The 24,347-nt window shown below is 43.5% G+C and overlaps 1 protein-coding gene across 5 annotated transcripts in view; it reads left to right on the forward strand.

The window, feature by feature from the left end:
- The window catches only part of PLAGL1 (PLAG1 like zinc finger 1), an 84,946-nt gene that overhangs the window by 47,238 nt on the left and 13,361 nt on the right, over positions 1–24,347 (forward strand). The gene's annotated exons all lie outside the window — the stretch shown is intronic.

The raw sequence follows: 24,347 nt of genomic DNA on the forward strand, positions 1-24,347 counted from the left end.
GTGTGACCCTGGTCAAGTCACTGCACTTCTCTGAGCCTCAGTTTCCTCATGTGGAAAATGGGGATGAGAACTGGAAGCCCCATGTGGGAAAGGGACTGTGTCCAACCTGATTAACTTGTATCTACCCAAGCACTTAGAACAGTGCTTGGCACATAGTAAGCACTTAACAAGTACCACAGTTATTAGAGGAAAGAGCACAAGCCTGGGAGTCGCTTGAGTTCTAATCCCAGCTCTGCCACGTAGCTGCTGTGTGACCTGGGCAAGTCATTTAACTTCTGTGTGCCTCAGTTTCTTCATCTGCAAAATGGGAATTCAGTGTCTGTTCTCTCTCCTACTTAGACTGTGAGCCCATGTGAGACATGATTATTTTGTATCTACCTCAGCGCTTAGTACAGTGCTTCTAAGTTTCTCCACATCTCCAAGACCTGTCTGAAAACTCAGCACATCTGTACATATCCTTATAATCTGCCATTTTCTCTATGTGTAATTTGTTTAAATGTTTGTCTCCCTCTCTAAACTATAAGCTCCTAGACTATAAATGCCATTGATTGATTGAGGTGAGTAACTGTCAGTCAACCAATCAATCAGTGGTATTTTTTTAAGCACTTACAGTGTACAGAGCACAATACTTAGCACTTGGGAGAATACAGTATAACAGAATCGGCAGACACGTTCTCTGCCCACAGAGAGTTTACAAGTGTGGAGGGGGAGAAAGACATTAATACAAATAAAGAAATTAAAGATATGTACATAGTGCTGTAGGAGTTATCCAAATCCAAGGGTGACACAGAAGGGAATGGGAGAAGAGGAAATGAGGGCTCAGTGGTGGAAGGCTTCTTGGAGGAGATAGTGATTTTGATAAGGCTTTGAAGGTGGGGAGAGTGGCCATCTGTCAGATATAAAGAGGGAGAGACTTGCAGGCCCGAGGCAGGATATGGGTGAGGTGTCGCCCGAAATGGAGAAGATCAAGGTACAGTGACTAAGGTAGCATTAGAGGAATGAAGTGTACAGGCTGGGTTGTATTAGGAAATCAGCAAGGTAAGGTAAGAGGAAGCAAGCTAATTGAGTGATTGAACTATCCTTTGTGGCTTCATTTTACAAATAGATTATCTGGTAAATACATGAATTAAATGACCGGCTAGGAATAGATCTAGTACCATGTTAGAATTCATCATTCTTGCAAAACTAACCCGCTTCCTAAGAAGGATGTGACATTTTCCCTCCTTTGTAGGCTCAAATCCATCCCAACTGGAAATGAAGGAAAGTCATTCCCCTTGGTTAGCAGTTGAGGGCTGTAAAGAAAATACCTCTTTGTTGGTAGCCTCAGTCAAGGGAACAATAAGTGAATGGATGATTCTGAATGTCTTTGGAAGTGATGTCTCCAAGTCAGGGTCGAAACTCATTGGATAGAAAGCGTGGGAAGCTGATCCTAGTTTTTCTTCTAAAAGACTTAAACTTCCTAGGGCCTTCATTCCAGAATTATTTATAAGTTTTTATGTAGTCTTAAAAAAAAAAACACAGAATGATGCAAAGAGATCTAAACGCAGTAGCATCAATGCTGCTGTGGGATTTTTTTGGCTCTTTTGCTGAGTGTTTTGGGGGTGTGGCTGGAGAGCTGTTGATCATATCCAGGAAAACTCCATCAGCCTAGGTTCCTATTTCCTACAACTATGTTCCTGTATTGGATTCGTTACTGCCCCTAGGGATAATAGTATTACTGACTTTATCAAACAGTTTAAAATCCAAGTTGAACACGGTAACCCCAATCATCGGCTCTAAGCTGCCCTTACAATAATCAAAAATGTATTCATTGATTCAAAAATCAAGTTCTCCTCGAGGTTTGGCCTGATGAAATCCAGAAGACAGTGAGTAGTACAGCTCGACCCTCATCTCTGTAGAGCGGAACTCTTTACAGAGAGGGAGAAGTTTATTTATGAAATGTCAGAGGGCCATTGAAGCTCAACAGGCCCTAGTGAGCAAAAGACTTCCCTCGGTGCTTGTTTTTTCCCTCCACCTTGGACGAACTAAGGGCCAGTGTACTGTGCAGTCCGATTGTGCGTGCTCGTCATGGTTAACATTTTGGACTGTCCCTGGAATGTAGGAAGTGGATGAATTTGAATTGAACCATGAGGTGGTCTGCCGCCCGGGCTGCTCCCTGACTGGAGGAAACCTGTTGCTGTTCGTCCCTGGCAGGCCCAGGGGAAGCAGCGAAGGGAGGGAGAGGTGGGCCTTTGATGTCTTTGTTGCACTTGCTCCCTGGGAAAGCTCTGAAATCAATGCCCATTTCCCTGGAGGAATGAATGGCTATGCCTAACTGGCTTTGTAAAGCCATTGGGAGTTCACTGCTTCTGTTTATTGACAGCTGAAAAGGAGCACATGGTGGGGAGTGGGTCATCCTGGGAAAAGAAGGCAGGGGGAAAATTAGACTTGGTTGGAACACAGACATCCTGGAAACATTGCTGCATCAGAAGTTAGTTTGGAGTTTGAAAAAACCCAACTCTGTAGAAATGTATCATGTGTTCTATATTGCTAATTATTTTTCAGTAGGTGACTAGTCCTCCTAGTTCGTGGGGCTAGGTCCAAAATTTCAGGGCTTGTTCCTAAAGAAGCATTCCACCAAGGTGTGTGTATGGGTCAGCTAGTGGGAGATTATGTCGAGAGGGCAAAGGTGAGAAGAAGAGAGCAAGGGGCCCATGGGCCTAGACAGCTGCCCTGTCTGTCCTGACAAAAGATGCAACGTGGCTTTGGGGATAGATCGTGGGCCTGGGAGTCAGAAGGACCTGAATTCTAGTCCCGGCTCCACCCCTCATCTGCCATGTGACCTTAGGCAAGTCACTTCACTTCTCTGTGTGTCAGTTTCCTCATCTGTAAAATAAGGATTAAAGCTTTGAACCCTATGTGAGACAGGGATTGTGTCCCACCTGATTGACTTGTATCTATCCCAGTGCTTAGAAGAATGCCTGGCACATAATAAGTGCTTAACAAATACCATTAAAAAAATAAATAAAGGCCCTCAATTCAGGAATTGCTGTACTCATACCACCTGCCTTCCCGGCCAAAGCAGCAGGAGCTCAGCCTCCTCTCTGGACGTCGGAGACCTTATCTTTTGTTGTGGTCTGGGTGGTTGGAAGGGTACTGCAGTGCTCTGGAGCACTGCTACAGTGCTTTTGCTGTCCATCACCCTCCCATTCCTCCACTCTGACTCCACACCCCATTGTAACCCACCTCAGTCCCTTCAAGGGGAACATTTGAGGCATTCTTTGTAGCCAAGGCTAATACCAATACTGACTTTCCAAACAGCCAATAACCCTAACTATCAGTAATGATCAGATGGAGTCTCTGACCATAAAACTAACCAACCTTTGGCAGAGTTACGACAGCAGGAAAACCCAAAGGCTGTTTATTAGTGGCACGGTCAAGTGATTGAATGAATGAATTCCTTTTTTTTTTTAAAGGAGCTGCAAAAAGGGAGAGAATATAATGAAATGAGAGAAACATTAAAATGCTCATCACAATGAAAAAACAAACCAACCCTTAGTATAAAGCTAGTTGTGAGCAGGGAATCTGCTTTTATTGTTGTATGGTACTCTCTCAAGCTCTTAGAACAGTGGCCTGCACAAAGTAAGCGGTCACTAAATACGGTTGAATGATTGAATAAAGGCTTTTCTCTTCTTTGCCGGAGGGATGAGACCATCCCTGAAGTTCAGCCCCTCTTCCTAATGGCTGGAGATGTGAGCCATGCCATTTCAGTGGAGCCGAGCAAGTGCTCCATAACACCTTCCCGGTGTTGCTCCTTTCCCCGTGTTTCTTGCACTTTGTGTTGGGTCTGATAACAGCTCAGGGCTTTCTCAATGCAGGAAGCAGTTGGACATCTAATGAAATCAACTCTTTCCAGAAATCTACAAGTTTTTGAACGCATTGCAAAGTGTGGTGAAGAAAGCAGATAGTCCTTTGTACTTTAAACTTTGAAGAAGAGTTTTTACCTTTTATCCTCACTGGCCACCCTCAAAATAGAGGGTATTTTAAAGGGCAAAATATGGCAAGGAGAATGTTTGAAAATTTCGGAATGTTCGGGAGAAGCAGCATGGCATAGTTGATAGAGCACAGGCCTGGGAGTCAGAAAGTCATGGGTTCTAATCCCTGCTCCGGCCTTGTCTTCTGTATGACCCTGGGCAAATCACTTCGCTGTGCCTCAGATATCTCATCTGGAAAATGGGGATTGAAACTGTGAGCCCCACATGGGACAGGGACTATGTCCAAATCGATTTGCTTGTATCCACCCCAGCACTTAGTACAGTGCCTGGAACATAGCGCTTAACAAATACCATAGTTATTATTCTGGACTCTCTGTCCCTCTGCCTCCCTTGCAGCAATCCAAGTCTGTGAACATTGTCCCGCTCACAAGCGGGCTGTCATTATCAAAACAGAGACCAATGTGCTCCTTCATTTAAATGTAAATTTACTTCCCCGGGACAGCAGAATTTCACAAAATATATTTCCGAGCTTTATGAGGGCTACATGGAATGAAGGCTTCTGTTTTCTAAAATGATCAGTTTAAATCCCCAGAACCACCAAACTTTAAATAGCTAATCATTCTTATTGATATTTACAACCTTATCTTCAAGGAAAATTATTAGAAACTTACTAGTTCAGCCCCTTCATCCCTGGCGTTTTCAGCAAGAGTTACATTTTTTTAGTGAGAAATGTAAAGTGACCGACAGTTCACTTGGGGCTCTTCAGACCACCACCTGGCCCGACTTGTCTCGGACATATTTGAAATATTTAAGCTTTGGAAGCTGCCACATTGTTTATTAGCAAGTCAAATGAAAGCTGTTTTGAAATACTGAACTTTGTTCAATCTACTTGAGGCATTTATTACCAGTGTGAAGGTGTTAAACGGATGGAATTTTCCTACTACTGCAGCCCCAGAAGCTGGGTAAAGGGGTTGATTTTAGTGATAATAGTTTGTACAGCACCACCTGTGCTCTCTCCTCCCTGCCAGTAGGGTCCACACTAGCCAACCCCAGCCTCTGGGATATAATATTCCCACGTTTCAGGTATCATGGTGAGTGACACTCTTCTCCCAGTTCTGCATGAGGCCAGGGATGGAATTCATTTAGTCACAGAACATTTTTCTTTTCCCTAATGCAGCCCACCAATTGTAGTTTCTAGTGAACACAAAGAATCGTACCCAGCATTCTGATTTTAGCCAAGAATGAAATGTGAGGATTGGTGCTTACGATAGACTGAACAAAGCACTGAAGACTATCAACAGAAGGATCTGGAGAGCATCTGCATCCTTGTTCAAGTCTGGGCAGTTTTAGAGCACAGGCCTGGGTGTCAGAAGCACCTGGGTCCTAGTCCCGGCTCCACCACCTGTCTACTGTGTGACCTTGGGCAAGTCACTTCACTTCTTCATGCTTCAGTTCTCTCATCTGTAAAATGGAGATTAAAACTGTGAGCCCCCTATGGGACATGGACTGTGCCCAACCTGATTACTTTTATCTACCTCAGTGCTTAGAACAGTACCTGGCCCATAGTAAGTGCTATAAATTCCATTAAAAAAAAATCGGCGACTACCAAAGGGCTAAGGAGCTCCTTTCTGTTTTTGCCTGGAGGAATAGGCTTGAGGGGTTTACTCCACCTTTGAGGGAGACCACTGTCTTTCTAGCCTGTGATGGAGTTATAAAATAAAAATTACCAAAGATTAAAAGCACAATAATTTTCCTCGTTCAGACTGTTGTCCCACCTCCCAATCTCAAAATAATCCTAATATAACTCCATCATATTAGGATTATTTTGAGATTGGGAGGTGGGACAACAGTCTGAACGAGGAAAATTATTGTGCTTTTAATCTTTGGTAATTTTTATTTTTAATTAGGCGTTAACTTGTAACTATCTTTCAATGTAATATTTGTAGGTTGTGATTTTTTTTTTCTGCCATGTTACTTCCACCTTTGTTTCTGGAAATACTTTTGAGTAACTTCATTACAAAGGAAAGGAGTGAAGGGCCAAAGACTGGAAGAAAAAGTGAAAAATTAAGCAGTATTTGTCAACTCAGGTTTTTAAAGAGGTCTCTGCTTTCAACCTGATGGATCTTCATCAGTGGTATTTATAGATGATTCCTATGTTCAGAGCACTGTACTAAGCACTTGGGAGAGTACAATATAACAGACACATTCCCTGCCCACAGTGAGTTCTTACATTGTAGGGTTGTGTCTTTTTTCACAGTGATTATAAACTGCTTCCTGTGTGCAACAGGATGTCTTTTCATTCAAAATGCACATTTTGTGTCTAGATTGTGTCTCCCCCTCTAGAATGTAACTATTCAAGGCTTGGCAAAGTGGATAGAGCATGGGCCTGGAAGTCAGAAGGTCATGGGTTCTAATTCTGGCTCTGCCATTTGTCTGCTGTGTGGCCTTGGGCAAGCCGCTTTACTTCTTGCTGTCTCGGTTACCTCATCTGTAAAATGTGGATGTAGACTGCGAGCCTTATGCGGGACAGGGACTGTGTCCAACTCGACTTGCTTGTATCCACCCCAGGGCTTAGTACACTCCCTGGCACGCAGTAAGAGTTTAATAAATACCACAATAATTAGAATGTAAGCTCACTGTGGGCAGGGAACATGTCTACTAACTCTGTTGTGTTGCTCAATGCTCTGCACATAAGTGCTCAATAAATAGGATTGATTGAGATTTTCTTAGCCACCATAACTCTGAGAGTTTCCAGAAAAAGGCCAGATAGGATTTGTTGAGCTTTTTTTTTTTCTCCAGCTGCGTAGATGAATCGAAATAGATGATTTGATTATTTATCTTCAGACAACCAAAGATGACCTCTAGACCGGGAGCTCATTGTGGGCAGGGAATGTTTCTATTTATTGTCCTCTCCCAAGTGCTTAGTACAGTGCTTTGCACAAGTAAGCACTCAGTAAATATGTTTGAATGAATTAATGAATGACCTTCCAGCAGCGAGGTGAAATCCCGGGAGTGATACTGTACATAACCAACCAGAAATTGAAAAATGTGGCAGTGACATGATGCTTCGTTTGGACTGAAGCACCCCAACAGGGCCATCAAATCCTGTGCTGTGCTATGCCAGGCTCTGAAAACTCCGGTTGCCTTGACAGAGGCTCCAATCCAGATGTACCCCAAGTTACAGACACCCCACAATACACAAATCCTGCAGATGTAGCCAACAGAATTTGCCGGTTTACCCCAGCGAACCTAAGGTCTGTCCCTGACATTTCGTCCAACTCTGCAGATAAAATAATCCCCGCACCCCTCACCCTGTCCCCACCCCATACTCCCGTATTCCCGGATGCTTTTCTGCCCTTCCCCTCCCTGTGTACTTTGTACTGAACTGCAGTGTGTAAGAGTTCAGTACATCCAGTTCTGCCATAATGCATGTTTTCACTACACGTTTTGGTTAGAACTCCATTAGAGAATAAGGGAATGATCTGACAACCAGAGCCTGTTTGAGCTCTTCCTGCCGCATTATTGGAAGATATACAGTGGGTGCACGTACTACCGTGAGAATTTTCTGCGTTTTGCAGGAGCACAACCAATGGAGACCTGGAGGTATTTCAATTCTTCCTTTTTCCTATAATCCTAACCTTAGAAGTTACCTCTCCCTGTCCTAACTCCACCGCTTCCCATTTGCTGGCTTGCAACTCCATGTCCCAGTGGGTGAAGACAGCAACAGATTGTGGCCGGATCTGGGGGGGAGGGAGTGTTGGCATTTTGGGAGAAGACCCCTGTTTCCCCCTCTCCCTCAGCAAGATCTGGTCCATTGTGGTTCATGACAGATGAAGGGACTGATGAGTGAAGGTCAGAGATTTCAGAATCAGAGGATGCAAAAATGGGAAGAGAACCCAGGAATCCTGGTATCCAGGTCTGTGTACCAGACTGGAAGTAGCCAGGAACTTCCTGAGCAGCATGTGATGCCTGGAGTTCAGAGGTGTAGAAGTGTTGAGAAGGAGTTAGCTTAATCGTGGCATTTGTTAAACACTTAGTATGTGCCAAGTACTGGAGAAGCAGCAGCGTGGCCTAGGAGATAGAGCATAGGTCCTTAGAAGGACTGGGTTCTAATTTCGGCCACCCCATTTGTCTGCTTTGTGACTTTGGGCAAGCCACTTAACTTCCTTGTGCCTCAGCTACCTCATCTTTAAAATGGGGATCAGGACTATGAGCCACATGTAGGACTTGGACTGTGTCTAACCTGATTATCTTATATTTACTCCAGTGCTTAGTACAATGCATAGCACATAGTAAGCACTCAAAAAATACCATAAAAAACACTTTGAACTTTGTAGAGAAAAGAAAAGAATCCTGATCTTCAACTTTAAATTGGACAAATTATTCACTAAGTTGAAAAAAACAGTACCCGAATTAGAGCAAACCTTTACTTCCGCAGCTTCCTGCAAAGACTCATAATCAGATTAAAACCCTCCTTTGGTTAATATTGTAATGTTATGATTTAAGTTGCCTTAAAAATTAAACAATAGCAATGTTTAATGTTTCAGTGCATAGCCCATAAAAGAATTAGGTATTACTTTTTCAGAAGTTGGAACAGATCCTAAATTATATTTAAATCTGTAGGAAAATGAACCCATGCTCTAAGCCGTAAAGATACAGTCATGATTTCAAGGAACATGACTTTGTTATATCATGGGGTATGTCTGAGGAGCATGTCTAGCAACTCGGTTGTATTCTCCTGAGTGCTGAATACAGTACTCTGCACTCAGTAAGGGCTTAGTAAATGCCATTGATTTATTAATGTCTGGATGGTCTAGTTTCTTACATGATGTCAGAGGCACGCACCTTAGAAATTCAGCTACAGTTCAAGCAGCATTACAATAGGTTTATTGCTTATGCAGATGGTCACTTGTCCCCTGCCTGTATCAGCCCTAGCGAGAAGAGGGACTACTGAGCCCCCCAAATTCCTCTGCTCTTTCAGGCTGGGGTTTAACAGGGTAGGGGGCCAGAGTTTTCTTTCTTGCTCAGATGGCTGGCACAACAATGTTTTGACCTTACATGCAAATTGACTATATATCAATGACACCCAGCTCTTTTCCAAAGGGGAAAATGGTGAGGTTAGTGATGGGAGGATAGAAGAATGATGCTTAAATATGGTTCATGTTGGAATGCAATTAAATTCAGCTTTTTAGTGGTCACATATCCCGTGGCTGTCCATTGTTATCTGGGAAAAGCAGCATTTTTAAGGCAGTTGTGTGGTTTGCTCACTTCCAAGTTCCCCTCAATTGTGTTTGTTTTTACTCACCAAGGTCTACTGGGAATTTCTTCTCAGGCACTCAAAAAAGAGCCTCGTTATTTTTGTTAGAAAAAGAAGTCCCATTTCAGCAAGCTAGTGGTTACCAGTAGTAGGCCAAAACATCCTGCTTCCACCTTTCTTTTTCTATAATACTTTGAGCCTCTTCTGCCGTCCTGGCTCATGATAACATTTTTCAGGCTACTGATCCAAGCCCATGATTCTCATTCTTAAATTCATATGCTAGTTCTAATTAAAGATTAATATGTGCCTCTAGGTACGTTCTGGCTATGTGCCTTGCTTCTTCCTCAAACTATTGTTATCGTCGTGCTTTTTCCCTTTACCTTCACATTGCCTAAGTCCTGTACCCCATCCACAGCCTCTGGTTTCTGTCTTCAACCATGGTCTTAACCATTTCCACGTTGCTCTCCTCTCTAATCCCTACCAAAGCTATCAGTCCTAATGCTCTCCTCTTAGGGCGGCTCTTCATCCTCAACCTCCTTTACCTTTTGATCGTCTTTGAGGCAAGTAAATCACCTGTCTTCCTTATATCTTCAGCCTAAGTTTTCATTATCCCGCCTTCCCTTGTTTCTCTGTTGATGCCTCCAGCCCCTGCTTCAGTGATTTTTCCTAATAATGTGTTTAAGTGTTCCGGCAGCTTTGTGTTTTTTCATAATAATAATAATAAAAAAATTGAGGTATTTGTTAAGCGCTTACTGTGTGCTAAGCACTGTACTAAGCACTGGGGCAGATACCAGATAATGAAGTTCCAAATGGGACTCACAGTTAAAGTAGGAGGGAGAACAAGTATTGAACCCCATTTTGTAGATGAAGGAACTGAGGCACAGAGAAGTTAAGTGATTTCCCAAGGTCCCCCAGCAGACAAGTGGTAGAGCTGGGATTAGAACCCAGGTCCTCTGACTCTCAGCCCTGTGGTTTTAATGCTAGGCCACGCTGCTTGTATACTATTTCTTGCCCTGCTCCTAGGGCTCCTTTCCGATCTCTATTCCTTGCCTTTTTTTCCCCTTGAGGGCACTCATTTCTTTTCATAACTTGACTGCTACCTTGCCCCTAGCCCAACCCAGTTTAGATATTTCTGCATGAGTTACCACAGCTCAAATGAGGTAGGCACAGGGGCCTCTATATACCTTAGGGTCCAGAATGAACCGTTTGGGTAGGTGTAAAAGGATGTATCCTCAGTGGAAGAGGAAGGTGCATACCTGAAATGGAGGAGTCACATTATTGACTTTTCTCCTTAATGTAGCCTAGTGGATAAAGCATGGGCCTGGGAGTCAGAGAACCTGTGTTCTAATTGCAATTCTGCCATTTGCCTGCTGTGTGACTTTGAGCAAGTCACTTAACTTCTTTGTGTCTCAGTTCCCTCCTCTGTAAAATGGGGATTCAGTACCTGTTCTCCCTCCTACTGTCAGCTGCATATGAGACAGGGACTTTGACCTAATTATCTTGTAGCTACTCCAGTTCCCGGTACATAGTAAGTGGTTAAAAATGCCATAACAATAATTAGTATTTTTATGTGTAAATTTTTCTGCCATACCTTTTGTCAAGAAGCCAAAAACTATATATTTTGGTAATATGCATCCTGAAGGTTTTAATCTCTCTTCTCTTCCATTACCCTCCTTTCATTTGACCATATAACTTAAGTAGTGTTTGCTATTTGTTACTACACTCTTTGGGGCTTTGCCCTCTGAAATTACCTCCGAACGTAACAGAACTTTTCAGCTCACAAAGACTGCCTGGGAATTTGGATTTTATTTGATATTAAGCTTGAGGAGTGTTTTGATGCTATTTTTCATTAACTAGAGCGGCAAAATGGTTCCCTTTTTTTATCAGATACTATTAGATTATAAGATACATAAATATATTGTACCTAATTTTAGTCCCCTACTAAATTCGTTTCTCTTCCCCTTCTTTCAGTGCCTCACTGCTGTTAACAAAATCAGAGATGATGGAAAGATATGGATTAGTATTTTATAAATTATTAAAATAAGGACATATCTATTTTAAACTTAGCAATACATTTTTCTAATAAAATTTAAAAAATGCACAGCATATTTGTAATTTTTATCTTTGTAGAAACAACTTCTGTTATGTGACATTTATTGAGGTAATTATCACTTTTTACTTGAACAGGAAGGTTAAAAAGGGCTCCTAAAACCTGGCAAATGGACCACTTCTAAATCCCAAGGCTCCCAAGGCTCTGGTTACTTTGCATGCTTTCCCTTTTGCCCTCACACAAATTAGATGTCCTTGCCTTTCCATGCACTCATTCAAAACAGTGAATTTAAATGTCACTGTTCCATTTCTCACATGATAGTTATCCACTAAATAATTTCAGCCATGGAAAAAATTTCTGGTTTAGTTTTATTGTTTTAATTTCTTTATTGTTTTCATTTTGAAATATGGAACTTTTATAATAAAAAAAGTACATACCCTAGAAACAGGAGAAACGGGTTTTCCCCAGGAAATATAAGCCTTTGAAGGGCAGGGAACCTTCTATTTTACTTGCTTTGTAAGCCTTCTAGACCAGATGAATGAAAGTACGTAATTACTCATATTTTCTCATATAATTATCTCAACCATGTAATTGCCCCGTGCTGACTATTGAGGAAGAAAGGAAAAATGATTTTTTTGTATAATGAAATTGTATGCAGTGAGAACAGTGCACTGAGGGGGAGGAGGAGAAGAGTCAAAACCTGCTAATGCAGCCCAGGTGGACTGGCCCGGGGACAGGGAACAGTCCTCATTGAGAGGGAGGAACCCTCCTGGAGAGGAAGAGGAAAAAGGACTGGGAGTTAATTCATTGAAGCCCTATTGTATGCAGCATTTGGAATGATGCAGTCATCAGTCATCATCATCAGTGGTATTTATTGAGCGCTTACTGTGTGGTGAGCACTGTACTAAATGCTTGGGAGAGTACAATGCAACAGAGTTGATAGAGGTGTTCCTTGCCCACAACAAGCTCACAGTCCAGAGGGAGAGACAGACATTAAATAAATAGAAATGAGATACAGTGTCAAGTGCCCTCTTACCTTCCTCTTCTTCCCTTTTTCTTTACTCTTCCTGTTTTTCTCTTCTTTTTTTCCTTCCCATCCCCTTACTTAATTCTAATTTGATCCCATCCCTGTTCAAATGCTACAAAAACTATGTAAAAAAAGAGGCAAAAATGCAAGTAAATAATAATAATAATATTGGTATTTGTTAAGCGCTTACTATGTGCCGAGCACTGTTCTAAGCGCTGGGGTAGACACAGGGGAATCAGGTTGTCCCACGTGGGGCTCACAGTCTTAATCCCCATTTTACAGACGAGGGAACTGAGGCACAGAGAAGTTAAGTGACTTGCCCACAGTCACACAGCTGACAAGTGGCAGAGCTGGGATTCGAACTCATGAGCCCTAACTCCAAAGCCCGTGCTCTTTCCACTGAGCCACGCTGCTTCTCCAGCGTGGTATTATTTGATGATGGCTTTTATCTGGACCTTGTGAGGCCCTGTCTCATCCCTATTAAAGAAGTCATCAGCATATGTGATCTATTTCCACAGGAAGCTATGCAGGCTGAACGTATCAGTAGGTTCAGAAATTCTTTTGATTCATGGAAGAGAGGTCCATGGCGGTTTATTAGAGCCTTTGGGAAGTTTTAAATAGATGTGTGGATGAAAGTTTCATAATGCTTATAGAAGGGAAAAGGTAGAGATTTTAGATGATGTGTTTTTTGGTGCCACTTGCCTGAGACACTAGGCTGGATTTTAGTGACCAGAGCTCATGCTTTGGACAGGATGGCCAGGAATAAATAATAATAATAGTAATGATAATAGTAATAATTGTGGTACTTGATAAGTGCTCACTATATGCCAGGCACTGTAGTAAGCACTAGGGTGGATACAAGCAAATCGAGTTGAGCACAGTCCCTGTCCCACGTGGGGCTCATAAGTCTCAATCCCCATTTTACAATGAGGTAACTGAGGCACAGAGAAATGAAGTGACTTGCCTAAGTAAAGTGATTTCCCCAGCCAGACCTGTAGGAAAGTTGCCGCTTCTCAGGGTGGTTACGTAGAATTTCTCTGTGGGTGCAGGCAGGGTTAGGGCAGCCCTTCCTCTAGCTCTCCAGCGACCAGTGTGGTGTAAAGCCAGTCTGGCTCCTATCTGCTTCTGATCTGATACCAGGTGCTTTTGTGGCCGGCTTTTTTATTCCCTCTGCCGAGCCCGGTCTCCACCTCAACGTCTGAGTTCCCCATCTCAGATGTGGTGAGGGCATAATGGATGTGGGAGACACCCAGGCTCTCAAGCAAATGGGAGGTTCAGGGGTGCCTCCTCCCTCCTGAAAACTTTCTAGTATCGCGCACAATTCGTGGACTTCTGGAAAATGGCAACCATGACGCCATCACCTTTTGCTGTGTTTCCAACATAATGCATATAGTGCCATGTGTGTTTCTTTGCCTGGTGTGTAGGAGGGTTGTCACTAATCATGGATGGGGCCTGGTGGATGGTCTGCTAGAGCAGGCTGGGCATGGAGGTGAGATTTGGTTACTGATGCAGGTGTCTAAAGACTGACTCCCTTTCCACTGACATCATCTGGCTGTTCGGTCCAACAAAACTCCAGCACTAAGGGTGCTATCTTCTAGGGATTGTCTTTAAAGTGTATACGCAGGAACACCTAATTCTATCTCATAAAAAGTCATCTTGAAATTGCTTGGTTAGAACCAAATCTAGCTCAAACAGGAGCTAAAGAGGCCAAATCAATCTACTGCAGATAGCCAAAATGGGGCTGGCACCATTCCCTTAGCAGGGGACGCTTTAGAACAAAAACTGTGGGAATTAAAAAGCCAGCTGGAAACCAAAGGTTCAGAGACCTCTCTGGGTATAATATTTGTGGCACTTTCATTATTTTGTTTTAAATAAAACTTAAAAGATAAATTAATAGGTGGAATTTTCCTGCCAAACTCTCAATCTCACTGAAATAGAAAAATAAGGGAAATTGAAAATATGTTTACTGGTGACTTTTAGAACAATTTAAAAATGATCTTAGATCATAAATTGCTGTCCTTGAATTTAATGGGTGTACTTGGGCAACATATTTTTGTAATTGGGTTTTCGCAATCAACGCAGGGGTCTTCAGACTAAATAAAATAGGTTTCCATAAACGTTCTCCTCTTTATTTGCTTAGTAAATTGCTGTCATGAGGCGGGAATGAGATTGCCTTTCATTGTGCAGTTTTTATGACAGTTTCTTAGGCTTTTGGCCCTGTTGCTTTGCAAGCCTGTTTCTGTATTTGTCACGTAATGAAGTGGCAGGTGGGAATGTCTGAACCACTTTATCTCTCAGAAGCCATTTTCTTTGGCTCTTGCAGTGCCGCTTACATTTAGCAGCTTAAGAATAAAATAAGCTCCTGTGTGAACCCAGCGTAGCCCAGGGGTATTGTTGGATTCCAAAAAGAATCTTTCTTTTTTTTGTGAGATAATTTGAATGTTTGGACAATAAGGCTAAGCTACTCCTCTCCCCGGTTTGTTGTGTGCATCGTTTCAGTAAAGAATCCTTTCCTCCCCCCTCCCCCTGCAACTTCTCTATATACACAGAATGGTATTGTTAGTGTGTAACTGTCAAGAGTAAAGCCCTTGAATTGGTGGAAGAAAAAGGATTCACCCAAGAGGATTTTACTCTTCCTGCCATTTAATGATATATTTTACTAATGGAAAGCTCTAGAAAATGTAGTCTGTTGAGAATCCCGATTAAGCTGCCAGAACAGATCCTCAGAACAGTTTAAAAGGAGAGATAGGCCCGTAGGATGCTATTTTTGTTGAGCTCAGAAAGTTTTTCTACTTTTCATATACAAAAGAGAGAGATATGATGTGCATCCTTTTAGCTTTAATCTCAAAATAGCAAACTAGACATGAAAATCAATTAGGTAAAGGAAACAAGCTCTCAAGGTAATCAGCCTTTATGTCTCTTTCCGATCCTTATCTCTACTTTTTTTTAATCCTTGGGGGAATCCTTTCATTGAACATTCCAAATGCTTAGTACAATGCTCTGCACATAGCGCTCAGTAAATACTATTGAATGAATTGAAGTATAATGCTGAAAAGCTTCTCCAAAGATCTTCAAAATTATTTAGGAAACATACTTAAAATGAAGTAAACAAAATTAAGTAATTGAGGATCATTCACCATAATGTGACTTGAAGGCTTAAGACTTTTGCCCCCTCAACTTAATAAATCATTCCATTGCATAAGACTTAGATTGGTCTAAACATAAGTTCTGCTTTCAGAAGCACATTTTTTGGTGTATGTCCATTTTGTCATCATTCCCAGTTGCATTTGTGAGCACCTATGTAGTGCTAGGCACTGTACTAAATGCTTGGGAGTGTACCATGGCAGCAATACACCCATTCCCTGCTCTGCCCTCCAGAGATGGGTAGACTGATTAAAGATTATTTAATCTGGTTGTAGGTTAGAAGCAATTTTCCCATAGGAACAATGTTGTAAATGGGGTATTGATTAATGAACCAAAACCAGATTCCCCATTTTTACCCAAGCAACCCAGAAACGTCTGTTCAATCAATGCTAGCCGAGCATCTAATGGACATATTTATTCATTCATTCAGTCATATTTATTGAGCGCTTACTCTGTGCCGAGCCTCTCAACCTTCGCATGAAGCATAAACTCCTCACTCTTGGCTTCAAAGCTCTCCATCACCTTGTCCCCTTCTACCTCATCTCCCTTCTCTCTTTCTACTGCCCACCCCGTACACTCCGCTCCTCTGCCGCTCACCTCCTCATGGTCCCCCATTCATGCCTGTCCCGTCGTCGACCCCTGGCCCACATTCTACCACTGTCCTGGAATGCCCTCCCTCCTCACATTCTCCAAATTCACTCTCTTCCCCTCTTCAAAGCCCTACTGAGAGAGCTCACCTCCTCCAGGAGGCCTTCCCCGTCTGAGCCCTCCTTATCCCTCTGCTCCTCTTCCCCTCCCCATTCCCCACTCTCCCGCCCTCTGCTCTTCCCCCTTCCCCTCCCCTCAGCACTGTGCATATTTGTATATATTATTTATTACCCTATTTATTTTGTTAATGAGGTGTAAATCTCCATGATTCTGTTTATTTTGATGATGTTGTTTTGTTCTGCTTCGCTTTGCTGTCTGTCTCCCTCGTTTAGACTAAGCCCGTTATTGAGCAGGGATTGTCTCTATTTGTTGCCAAATTGTACATTCCAAGTGCTTAGTACAGTGCTCTGCACATAGTAAGTGCTCAATAAATACTATTGAATGAGTGAATGTACAATTTGGCAGCAGATAGAGACAATCCCTGCCCAACAACGGGCTCACAGTCTAAACGGGAGACAGACAACGAAACAAAACTTTATCTTCATGTAGTTATGTGAATGTTCAGATATTTATCTATTTCAACCTAGTGTGTTTCTTTTGCTGCTTAGTTTATCCTATTTCTTCCTCCTGCTTTTTCCTTCTCTATTTCTTGTTTCTCCTCCTTTAAATTCTAAGATTCTTGAGGGCAGAAAATGGATGTCATTTTTTTTAAATGGTATTTAAGAGCTTACTATGTGCCAAGCACTGAGTTAGAAGATAATCGGATTGGACACGGTCATAATCCCTATTTTACAAATGAGGTCACTGAGGCACAGAAAAATGAAGTAACTTGCCCAAGGACACACAGCAGACAAGTAGCAGAGCCAGAATTAGAACCCCTGATCTTCTACTAGGCCATGCTGTGTTATGGTGTCTTGCTAATGTTGAATATACTCTCCAAGCATTTAGGAGAGTTAGTACAGCGCCTAGCCCTTTTGGCGCTCAGTGAATTCAGTGGGCTCACAGAGCTACACAAATAGATTAATGTTAACTTAGAATGGGTTCCACAATAGGATAGCTGATTTTTTCTTGGCTGGAATGCAAGCAGGCGTGCCGAGCTTCTGTGGTGACTACAAGTGGGTATCAGGTATCCTTATCCCTCTTCCCACAACCTCTCATACTCCACCTCCTAATGTTTCTCCTCCTTTATCTCACCCATCACTGCTTTTAAAATTGTTTCCTCTTTTACCCCCACTTTCTATGCGCCCTCATCCCGGAAGCCTCCCAAGCCCCCAGAGGTAGTGCCATAAAGGAGGCCAGGGTTGTAAAGTCAAAAGTAATGGGTTGGGAAGGAAAAGAAGGGGGTAAATTTAGAAATAAAGTGTCATTTGTTCAAACTCAAAATGTCAAGGAGTGCCTACATAAACACTTGATGTTTATTTTCTTTTTCTTCAGTAGGAAATAATGAAATGTACTAATACCAAACTCAAAAAAGACATTCCCACCCTCTCAGTTTACTTTGTGTCTGGAACAAGTAAATCCTTTTAGCTGAAGTAAATGGGCACAACAGCTCTTCTGTAGTGATGATGATGAGGATGATGGATTCTCCCACCAGGAATGAAGATGAGATTCAATCTGGAGAATTCAGGACCTAGAACCTGCCCGTCGAAGTAGATCACAGTGCTAGAGATTTGGCAAAGTCATCCACACAATCTCATCCTTGCCAGAAACGTTGTGTCGGGAGCACAGTGTGCAACAAGCGGTAGGGGGGCAGGGGTGTAGCCCATTGATAGGGTGCGCAATCGTTGCCCACATTAGCCAGATACAAGAAAAACCTGGACTAGAACCCAGGTCCCCTGATTCCCAGAGTAGCATGCATTCTATAACAGGGCTTGAATTTCCATTCTCAGAGTAGCTTTCTTTTTCATGTTTGCTGCATCTGTTGAGGTCACCAGGTTAGTCAGAGAACTAAATGTCTGGTCACTTTAGGTGGGAGGTCGAGGGGGGCAGTGGAGAAGGTCCAAATAGGCAGAGAGAGGGCAGGGGAATGGAGTGGGAGAGAGGAGAGGAGGGAAAGGGAGCTGGGTCCTGCAGTTTTGCAGAGGGGTATGCCTGGACCCCTGCCTCCAGGAATTCCACCTGCCCCTGCTCCAGCCCAGGAAGGGAGTGGAAACCCTTGCAGAGGGAGGACTTGCCGGTTTTTGGAACCTTGGGCAGGCGGAGGTGGAGGCTGGGCCGAGCCAGATGGAGCCTGGTGCTCACTCTGCTCCTCCAGCCACAAGGCCCTACTCACTGCTTTAGACATTATTGGCATCATCCCAGTTCTCATTTTGTTTTGGGGGTTTTATCGTTTCATCTTTCCTTATGTGGCCGTCCTCTCCCCACCATATTCTTAGACTGAGGCACTTGGAGGCTAGGGACCGTGTTGTGGATGTTCTTTCTCAATTCTTAGCCGGTAAAGTGTTTTGTGTATAGTAGCTGTTTACTAAACACTGATACCGTTGTTCCCAACAGAGAGAAAGGGGCAAGGATTAAAGAGGATGGGAAGAGCAAGTGGGGAGGAAGAGAGGAGATAGGAAGGAGAAGACGAAGATGGAGAAGGGAGAGGAGGTGGTATCTTTCTTATTGCCACTTCCATGGCAATGTTAGCATCTCCTCTGGCTCAGACCAGGCCTCACGGTTCCTGCCGCAGCAGTCCAGGAGATGGCAGCTCTGCCCTCCAGATCATGGCAGCCGGCATTTGCCCACCAGACCTTGGCAGAGGGAGGTCTGCCCCGTGATCCCCCGGCCCGCTGCTCAACATTGCTGCGGTCAGGCAGTCAGTGGCTCCGGGGCATGGCAGCTCTTGAATTCCAGACTACATGCTGGGCCTGGGGCTCAGTTGAGTGGCCCTCCTCCTTTCTCTCTGCCCTCCCTACCCTCCAACTCCTCCCATCGGCTAATGTGCACATCAGTCAATCAGCCAGTAGTATTTACTGAGCACTTACTTTGTCCACAGCTCTTGGGAGAGTACAGTACACTTCCAGTGGAGGCATACATTCCGTGCCCACAACAAATATACATCTATGTCAACCATTTTCTCCAGTGGAAATTGGGGCAGCCTCTAAGACTTCGGGACAGGCCCACCTAAGTGTCGGAGGATGGGGGTTGCTCGGTCTCCTTAAATCCAGGTCTGAACCATGTATTCCAGATATCTCAAACAAGCTTCCAGGTTCTTGATGGTCTGGGTTTCATTCAGACAATTGGAAGAGGCCGGTTTCCTTTGTTGCTTCTCCTCCTTGCCTTTAGATATTTACTGTGAGGAAAGAAGGGTTGTTTCCCTCTAGGGTCAGTATCCTTGCTGGCACAGTCAGGGTGCTATAATCAACTGCCCCCTTACTGACGGCTCTAATTCTGGTGCTCCCAAATCTACTCTCCTGCAGAGTCCCAGGGCCCAGTGAGCAATGTCAGCTCAAAGAGCCCTTCTTAAAAGCCTGGGGGCAGATTCCTGGGGGTTGTTAGAAAGGTTTGTTGGGACAGTTTATGGTTTTGATGAATCACAGAGGAATAGTAAGCCTCGATAAGGTCAGAGACTCTGGTGATTAGATACCATCCTCCCTTAAAACAGTTCTTTGTTTTTTTTTCCAATGCTAGCCAAGTTGTTTCCATAGTGTGTGCATGACAATGCCCGCAAGCTCTACTAATAATAGCCTTCCAGCTTAAAACGAACATTCCATTAGCCCAAATAATTTAAGAAACCCATCTCAGGATTCTTATAGGGTTTCTTTCTGGAAGGCACCTGAGTGCTTGTTCATTCTTTTTCTCTCTCTGTCTCTCTCCCTCTCCCGCTTTCCCCCTCCCACACAGATCTCTCTCACTCTCCATTCCCCATAACTGTCATCTTCTAGATCTGAGCTTGACTGAATTTAAATGAGGGGGTAAGATACTATCCCGCAGTCGACCTCTGGCCCACTTCGTACTGCTGTCCTGGAATGCCCTCCCTCCTCACCTCCACCAAACTAACTCTCTTCCCCTCTTCAAGACCCTACTGAGAGTTCACCTCCTCCAAGAGGCCCAGACTGAGCCCTCCCTTTCCCTCTGCTCCCTCTCTTCTCCCCCTCCACCCTCTGCTCCCTCCCCCTTCCCCCCTTCACCTCCCCTCTCCTCAGCTAAGTCCCCTTTCCCTCTTCTCCTACCCCCTTCTTTCCCCTCCCCTCAGCACTGTGCTCATTTGTATATATTTTTATTACCCTATTTATTTTGTTAATGAGGTGTACATCCCCTTGATTCTATTTATCATGATTATATTGTCTTGTTTTTGTCCATCTGTCTCCCCCAATTAGACTGTAAACCCGTCATTGGGCAGGGATTGTCTCTATCTGTTGCCAAATTGTACATTCCAAGCGCTTAGTACAGTGCTGTGCACATAGTAAGCGCTCAATAAATGCTATTGAATAAATGAAATGAATGAATTCTTCAATAATGCTGATCATGGAAACCATGATTTAATCTTTGTTCACCACAGATGTTTGGTGGTGTGGGGCGGGGGAACTAAAAAAATCCCTTTCTCTACAGTCATTTAATTTAATCATTTAATTTAATTATGGCATTGTTAAGTGCTTACTATATGCCAGGATTAGAGAGGTGGGGAAGAGCAAGTGGGGAGGAAGAGAGAAGACAATGATGGAGAAGGGAGGGAGGGGAGGTGGGCTCAGCAGTGTGATTTAAAGGAAAGAGCACAGGCCTAAAAGTCAGAGGATCTGGGTTCTAATCCTGATCTGTCAAATGCTTGCTGTGTGACCTTAGGCAAGTCATTTTAACTTCTCCATGTCTCAGTTCTCCTGTTCTTCCTTATACTTAGACATTTATTATAAATACCATGTGGGACCGGGACAGTGTTCAGCCTAATTCACTTTTATCTACCCCAGCGCTTAGAATGGTGTTTGATACATAGTAAGTACTTAACAAATGACATAAAAAAATTTAAAAAGCACTATACTAAGAGCTGGGGCAGATAAAAGATAATCAGTTTGGATACAGGGCAGGGACTTGGGGCTCACAATCTAAGAAGGAAGGAAAGCGTTTTACAGATGAGGAAAGTGAGGCACAGAGAAGTTGTGACTTGTCCAGTGTCACATTGCAGGCAAGTAGCAGAGCCAAGATTAGAAACCAGGTCCTCTGATTCCCAGGTCTGTGCTCTTTCCTCTAGATCTTGATGCTTGTCTGCAATTCTGCTATAACATTTGTTTTCCATGTTTTGAGCACCTTCTCTTCCTCCAGTTGTAAATGGGGAAAACATGCTATGAACTTGGTATGTGGTAGGATTACTCAGGCTGTTTTATATTTTCACTGTGGGCTCTAGGGGTGTGCTGCTCCCTATCGAATTGATTAACATTTGGTCCAGGTTTCGCTGAACATTTGCAGGGTGGTTATCAGTTCAGTGCTATCTGACTGGCTCCACCCCTGGTTTAAATAGCCAGGTGGTCATCAATCAATTGGTATTTATTGAGCAATTAATGTGTGTGGAGCACTCTCCCCATATTTAAAGTCCTACTGAAACTATATCTACCCCAAAGCGCCTTCCCTGACTAACCTCTCATTTCCCCACCCTATTGACTCTCCCTTCTGCATCCCTTATGCCCTTGGGTGTGTGTCCCTGAACCCTTAAGCACTTAGGTGCTAAATTCCACCCCCAGTCCCACAGCACTTATACTTTGCCCATTCCCCTATCTGTCATTTAAAAAATATAATAATAATGGCATTTGTTAAGCACTTACTATGTGCAAAGCACTATTCTAAAAATATCTGTCTCCTCCACTAGATCGGAGGCTCCAGGAGGGCAGGGATTGTATCTATCAATTCTGCTGTATTGTACTCTCCCAATAAATACTCTTTGATGGATTGGGATAGTACACTAAAGTTAGTACATGCAATTCCTTCCCTTTAAGAGCTTACAATCTAGTCAGGGGTACAGATTTTAAAGTGAATTTCAGTTTCAGTTTCAAGACACCAGAAAGGACGGATCCAAGAGCACCTTTTATTCTCAGCAAAGTGCTGTGAGTAGATGGTGCGGAAGGGACAGAGAATAGAGTGGAGAGATGAGAGGTTACTCGGAAGGATTCCTGGAAGAGAAATTATTTTAGGAGAGCTCTGAAGATAGTGGTGGTCTGTCAGATATGGAGGGGGAGTTAAGTCCAGGCAATAGGGAGGACATGAGTAGCTTATTGGTATTCATAGATTGAATGACAACCTAACTCCGCATGTTGCACTCAGTGCCCCAGTGGAAACGTGACTGGCAGTGATGATAGAATGCTAGAGGCACTGGGCAAACCATTAGCAGTACAATCCATGCAGCTTGTCTCTCTTTGGTGCTGAATTGTACTTTCCAGGCACTTAGTACAGTGCTCTGCACACAGTAAACGCTCAGTAAATATGACTGAATTGAATTGAATTCTCAGTCCTGAAGGTTTGGGTTCCAGACTCTTCTGTGGTTCCTGTTGGGCGAGCCCATCAAATTGTGGAAAACAGAGTTGCCTAGTAGGAAGAACATGGGCTGGGAGTCAGAGGACCTGGGTTCTAATTCCTGCTCCACACTTGCCTGCTGTGGGACCTTGGGCAAGCAACGTCACTTCTCTGTGCCTCAGTTTCCTCATGTGCAGTATGGGGAGTCAGTACGTGTTCTCTCTCCTACTTAGACTGTGAGCCCCATGTGACTTTGATTACCTTGTTGTATCTATCCCATTGCTTAGTACTGTGCTTAGCACATAGTAAGCGCTTAAATACCACCATTATTAAATTGAATATTCTCCTCTCTGGGGAATCCAAAGCCTGGCTAGACAGGCTACCTTGGTGGAGTGTCTGAGGAATCCTATAGCTCATCACTGTTTAGTGGACCTGAAGAAAGTGTTCTGGCTTTAGCTAACCCTTGATAGTTTTGAAGAGAAGTCTTGGTCTGGCAGAATTTTTTGCCATGTGCTATTTAATAGGCAAAAATCAATCAATAATAGTTACTGATTACACGTTGTTGGAGTAGTATAATAGAGTCAATACAGGTGACCCCAGTCCTCAAAGGTCTTACTGTCTTGGGCAGCAGGTTGATAAAAGTATTTTACAGACAGGAGGAAGAAGGAAATATGCACTTGAATTAGTGCTCATGTAACAAGGTTTGTAAGGTTTGTACATAACAGCCCTGAGCAGCTGTGAATCTTTAGATGTATAGGTGGTGCTGACGTGGCATTTGAGGGGATTTAAGTAGGGGAGAGTGAAAATTAATCGGGGCAAGTCTCCTGGAGATGTGATTACTTCCCAGCAGTCTCAGTATGGTTTCAGTTTCCTAGTGTGTGTTATGTGCTCTCCTTTATGTGTGCAGTCCGTAGTTGGCCTCGGCCTCTACATGTGTCTTTCAAGACACCAGAAAGGATGGATCCAAAGGTTACCCTTTATTCTCAGTGGGTGACTCTTTCCTCAACAGGTGGTTTTTATCCATGCCTTGCCCACACTGGTCAGCTTGAAGTGTTGGCCAGGCATCCAAGTAGAGATATCTTGGAGGCTGAAGAAGATGCATGATTTCAAGGAAGAAGGATGGTTGGGACTCACAAGGTCTTTTGGAGGGTCATCCTCGGAGAAGTGGTAGATAAAGCCACACCTCGCAATGTGCTGTACTCCTGCCCGTAGCATTCCATGCCTCAATGGTAATCCAGTTGGCAGGGACCAGATCATATAAATGATGCCATGCAAACCGCTATCCCCAGAATCAATTCCTCCTCATGGGTCCTTTAGTCTCAGGCCTGAAGCTCATTTACCTTGGTTGATGGGTGACCCCATCATCTTCATCATCATCATCATCATCACTTTATCTCTGGGCATATCATCAGATCTGCTGAAATCAGTAAGACTTACCTAAGTTCTGGGTTTACAGCTCTTTCCATACCTTGCTGCAGTAAATGAGTTTGGAAATTGTACAAACCTGAAACATCTGAAAAACTCCTGAGTGAGTTAAGACTTAGGTCAGCTCCCTTGGGATGGGACCCTTAGGGATTCCTTTGAGGACCAGAGCTCAAAAGCTTTTGGCTACTGTTCCGGGAGCTTCAGGGCCCTTTGCCACAGGTGAACAGAGCCAAAAGGAACCGTCAACCAGGGATACCCTGATTTTTCCACTGGTGTGTAATATGCTTCCGAATTTTCAGATGTTATGAAACTCAAATGAACTTCTTAGTTGTTAAGCTGCTTTTTAGCAGCTTTTTGTGAAAGGTTGCTTGGGAGAGAAGGTTAATACTTATTATTCAAGTT

This window comes from Ornithorhynchus anatinus, chromosome 2 (assembly GCF_004115215.2).
Source record: "Ornithorhynchus anatinus isolate Pmale09 chromosome 2, mOrnAna1.pri.v4, whole genome shotgun sequence".
Classification (NCBI taxonomy): domain Eukaryota; kingdom Metazoa; phylum Chordata; class Mammalia; order Monotremata; family Ornithorhynchidae; genus Ornithorhynchus; species Ornithorhynchus anatinus.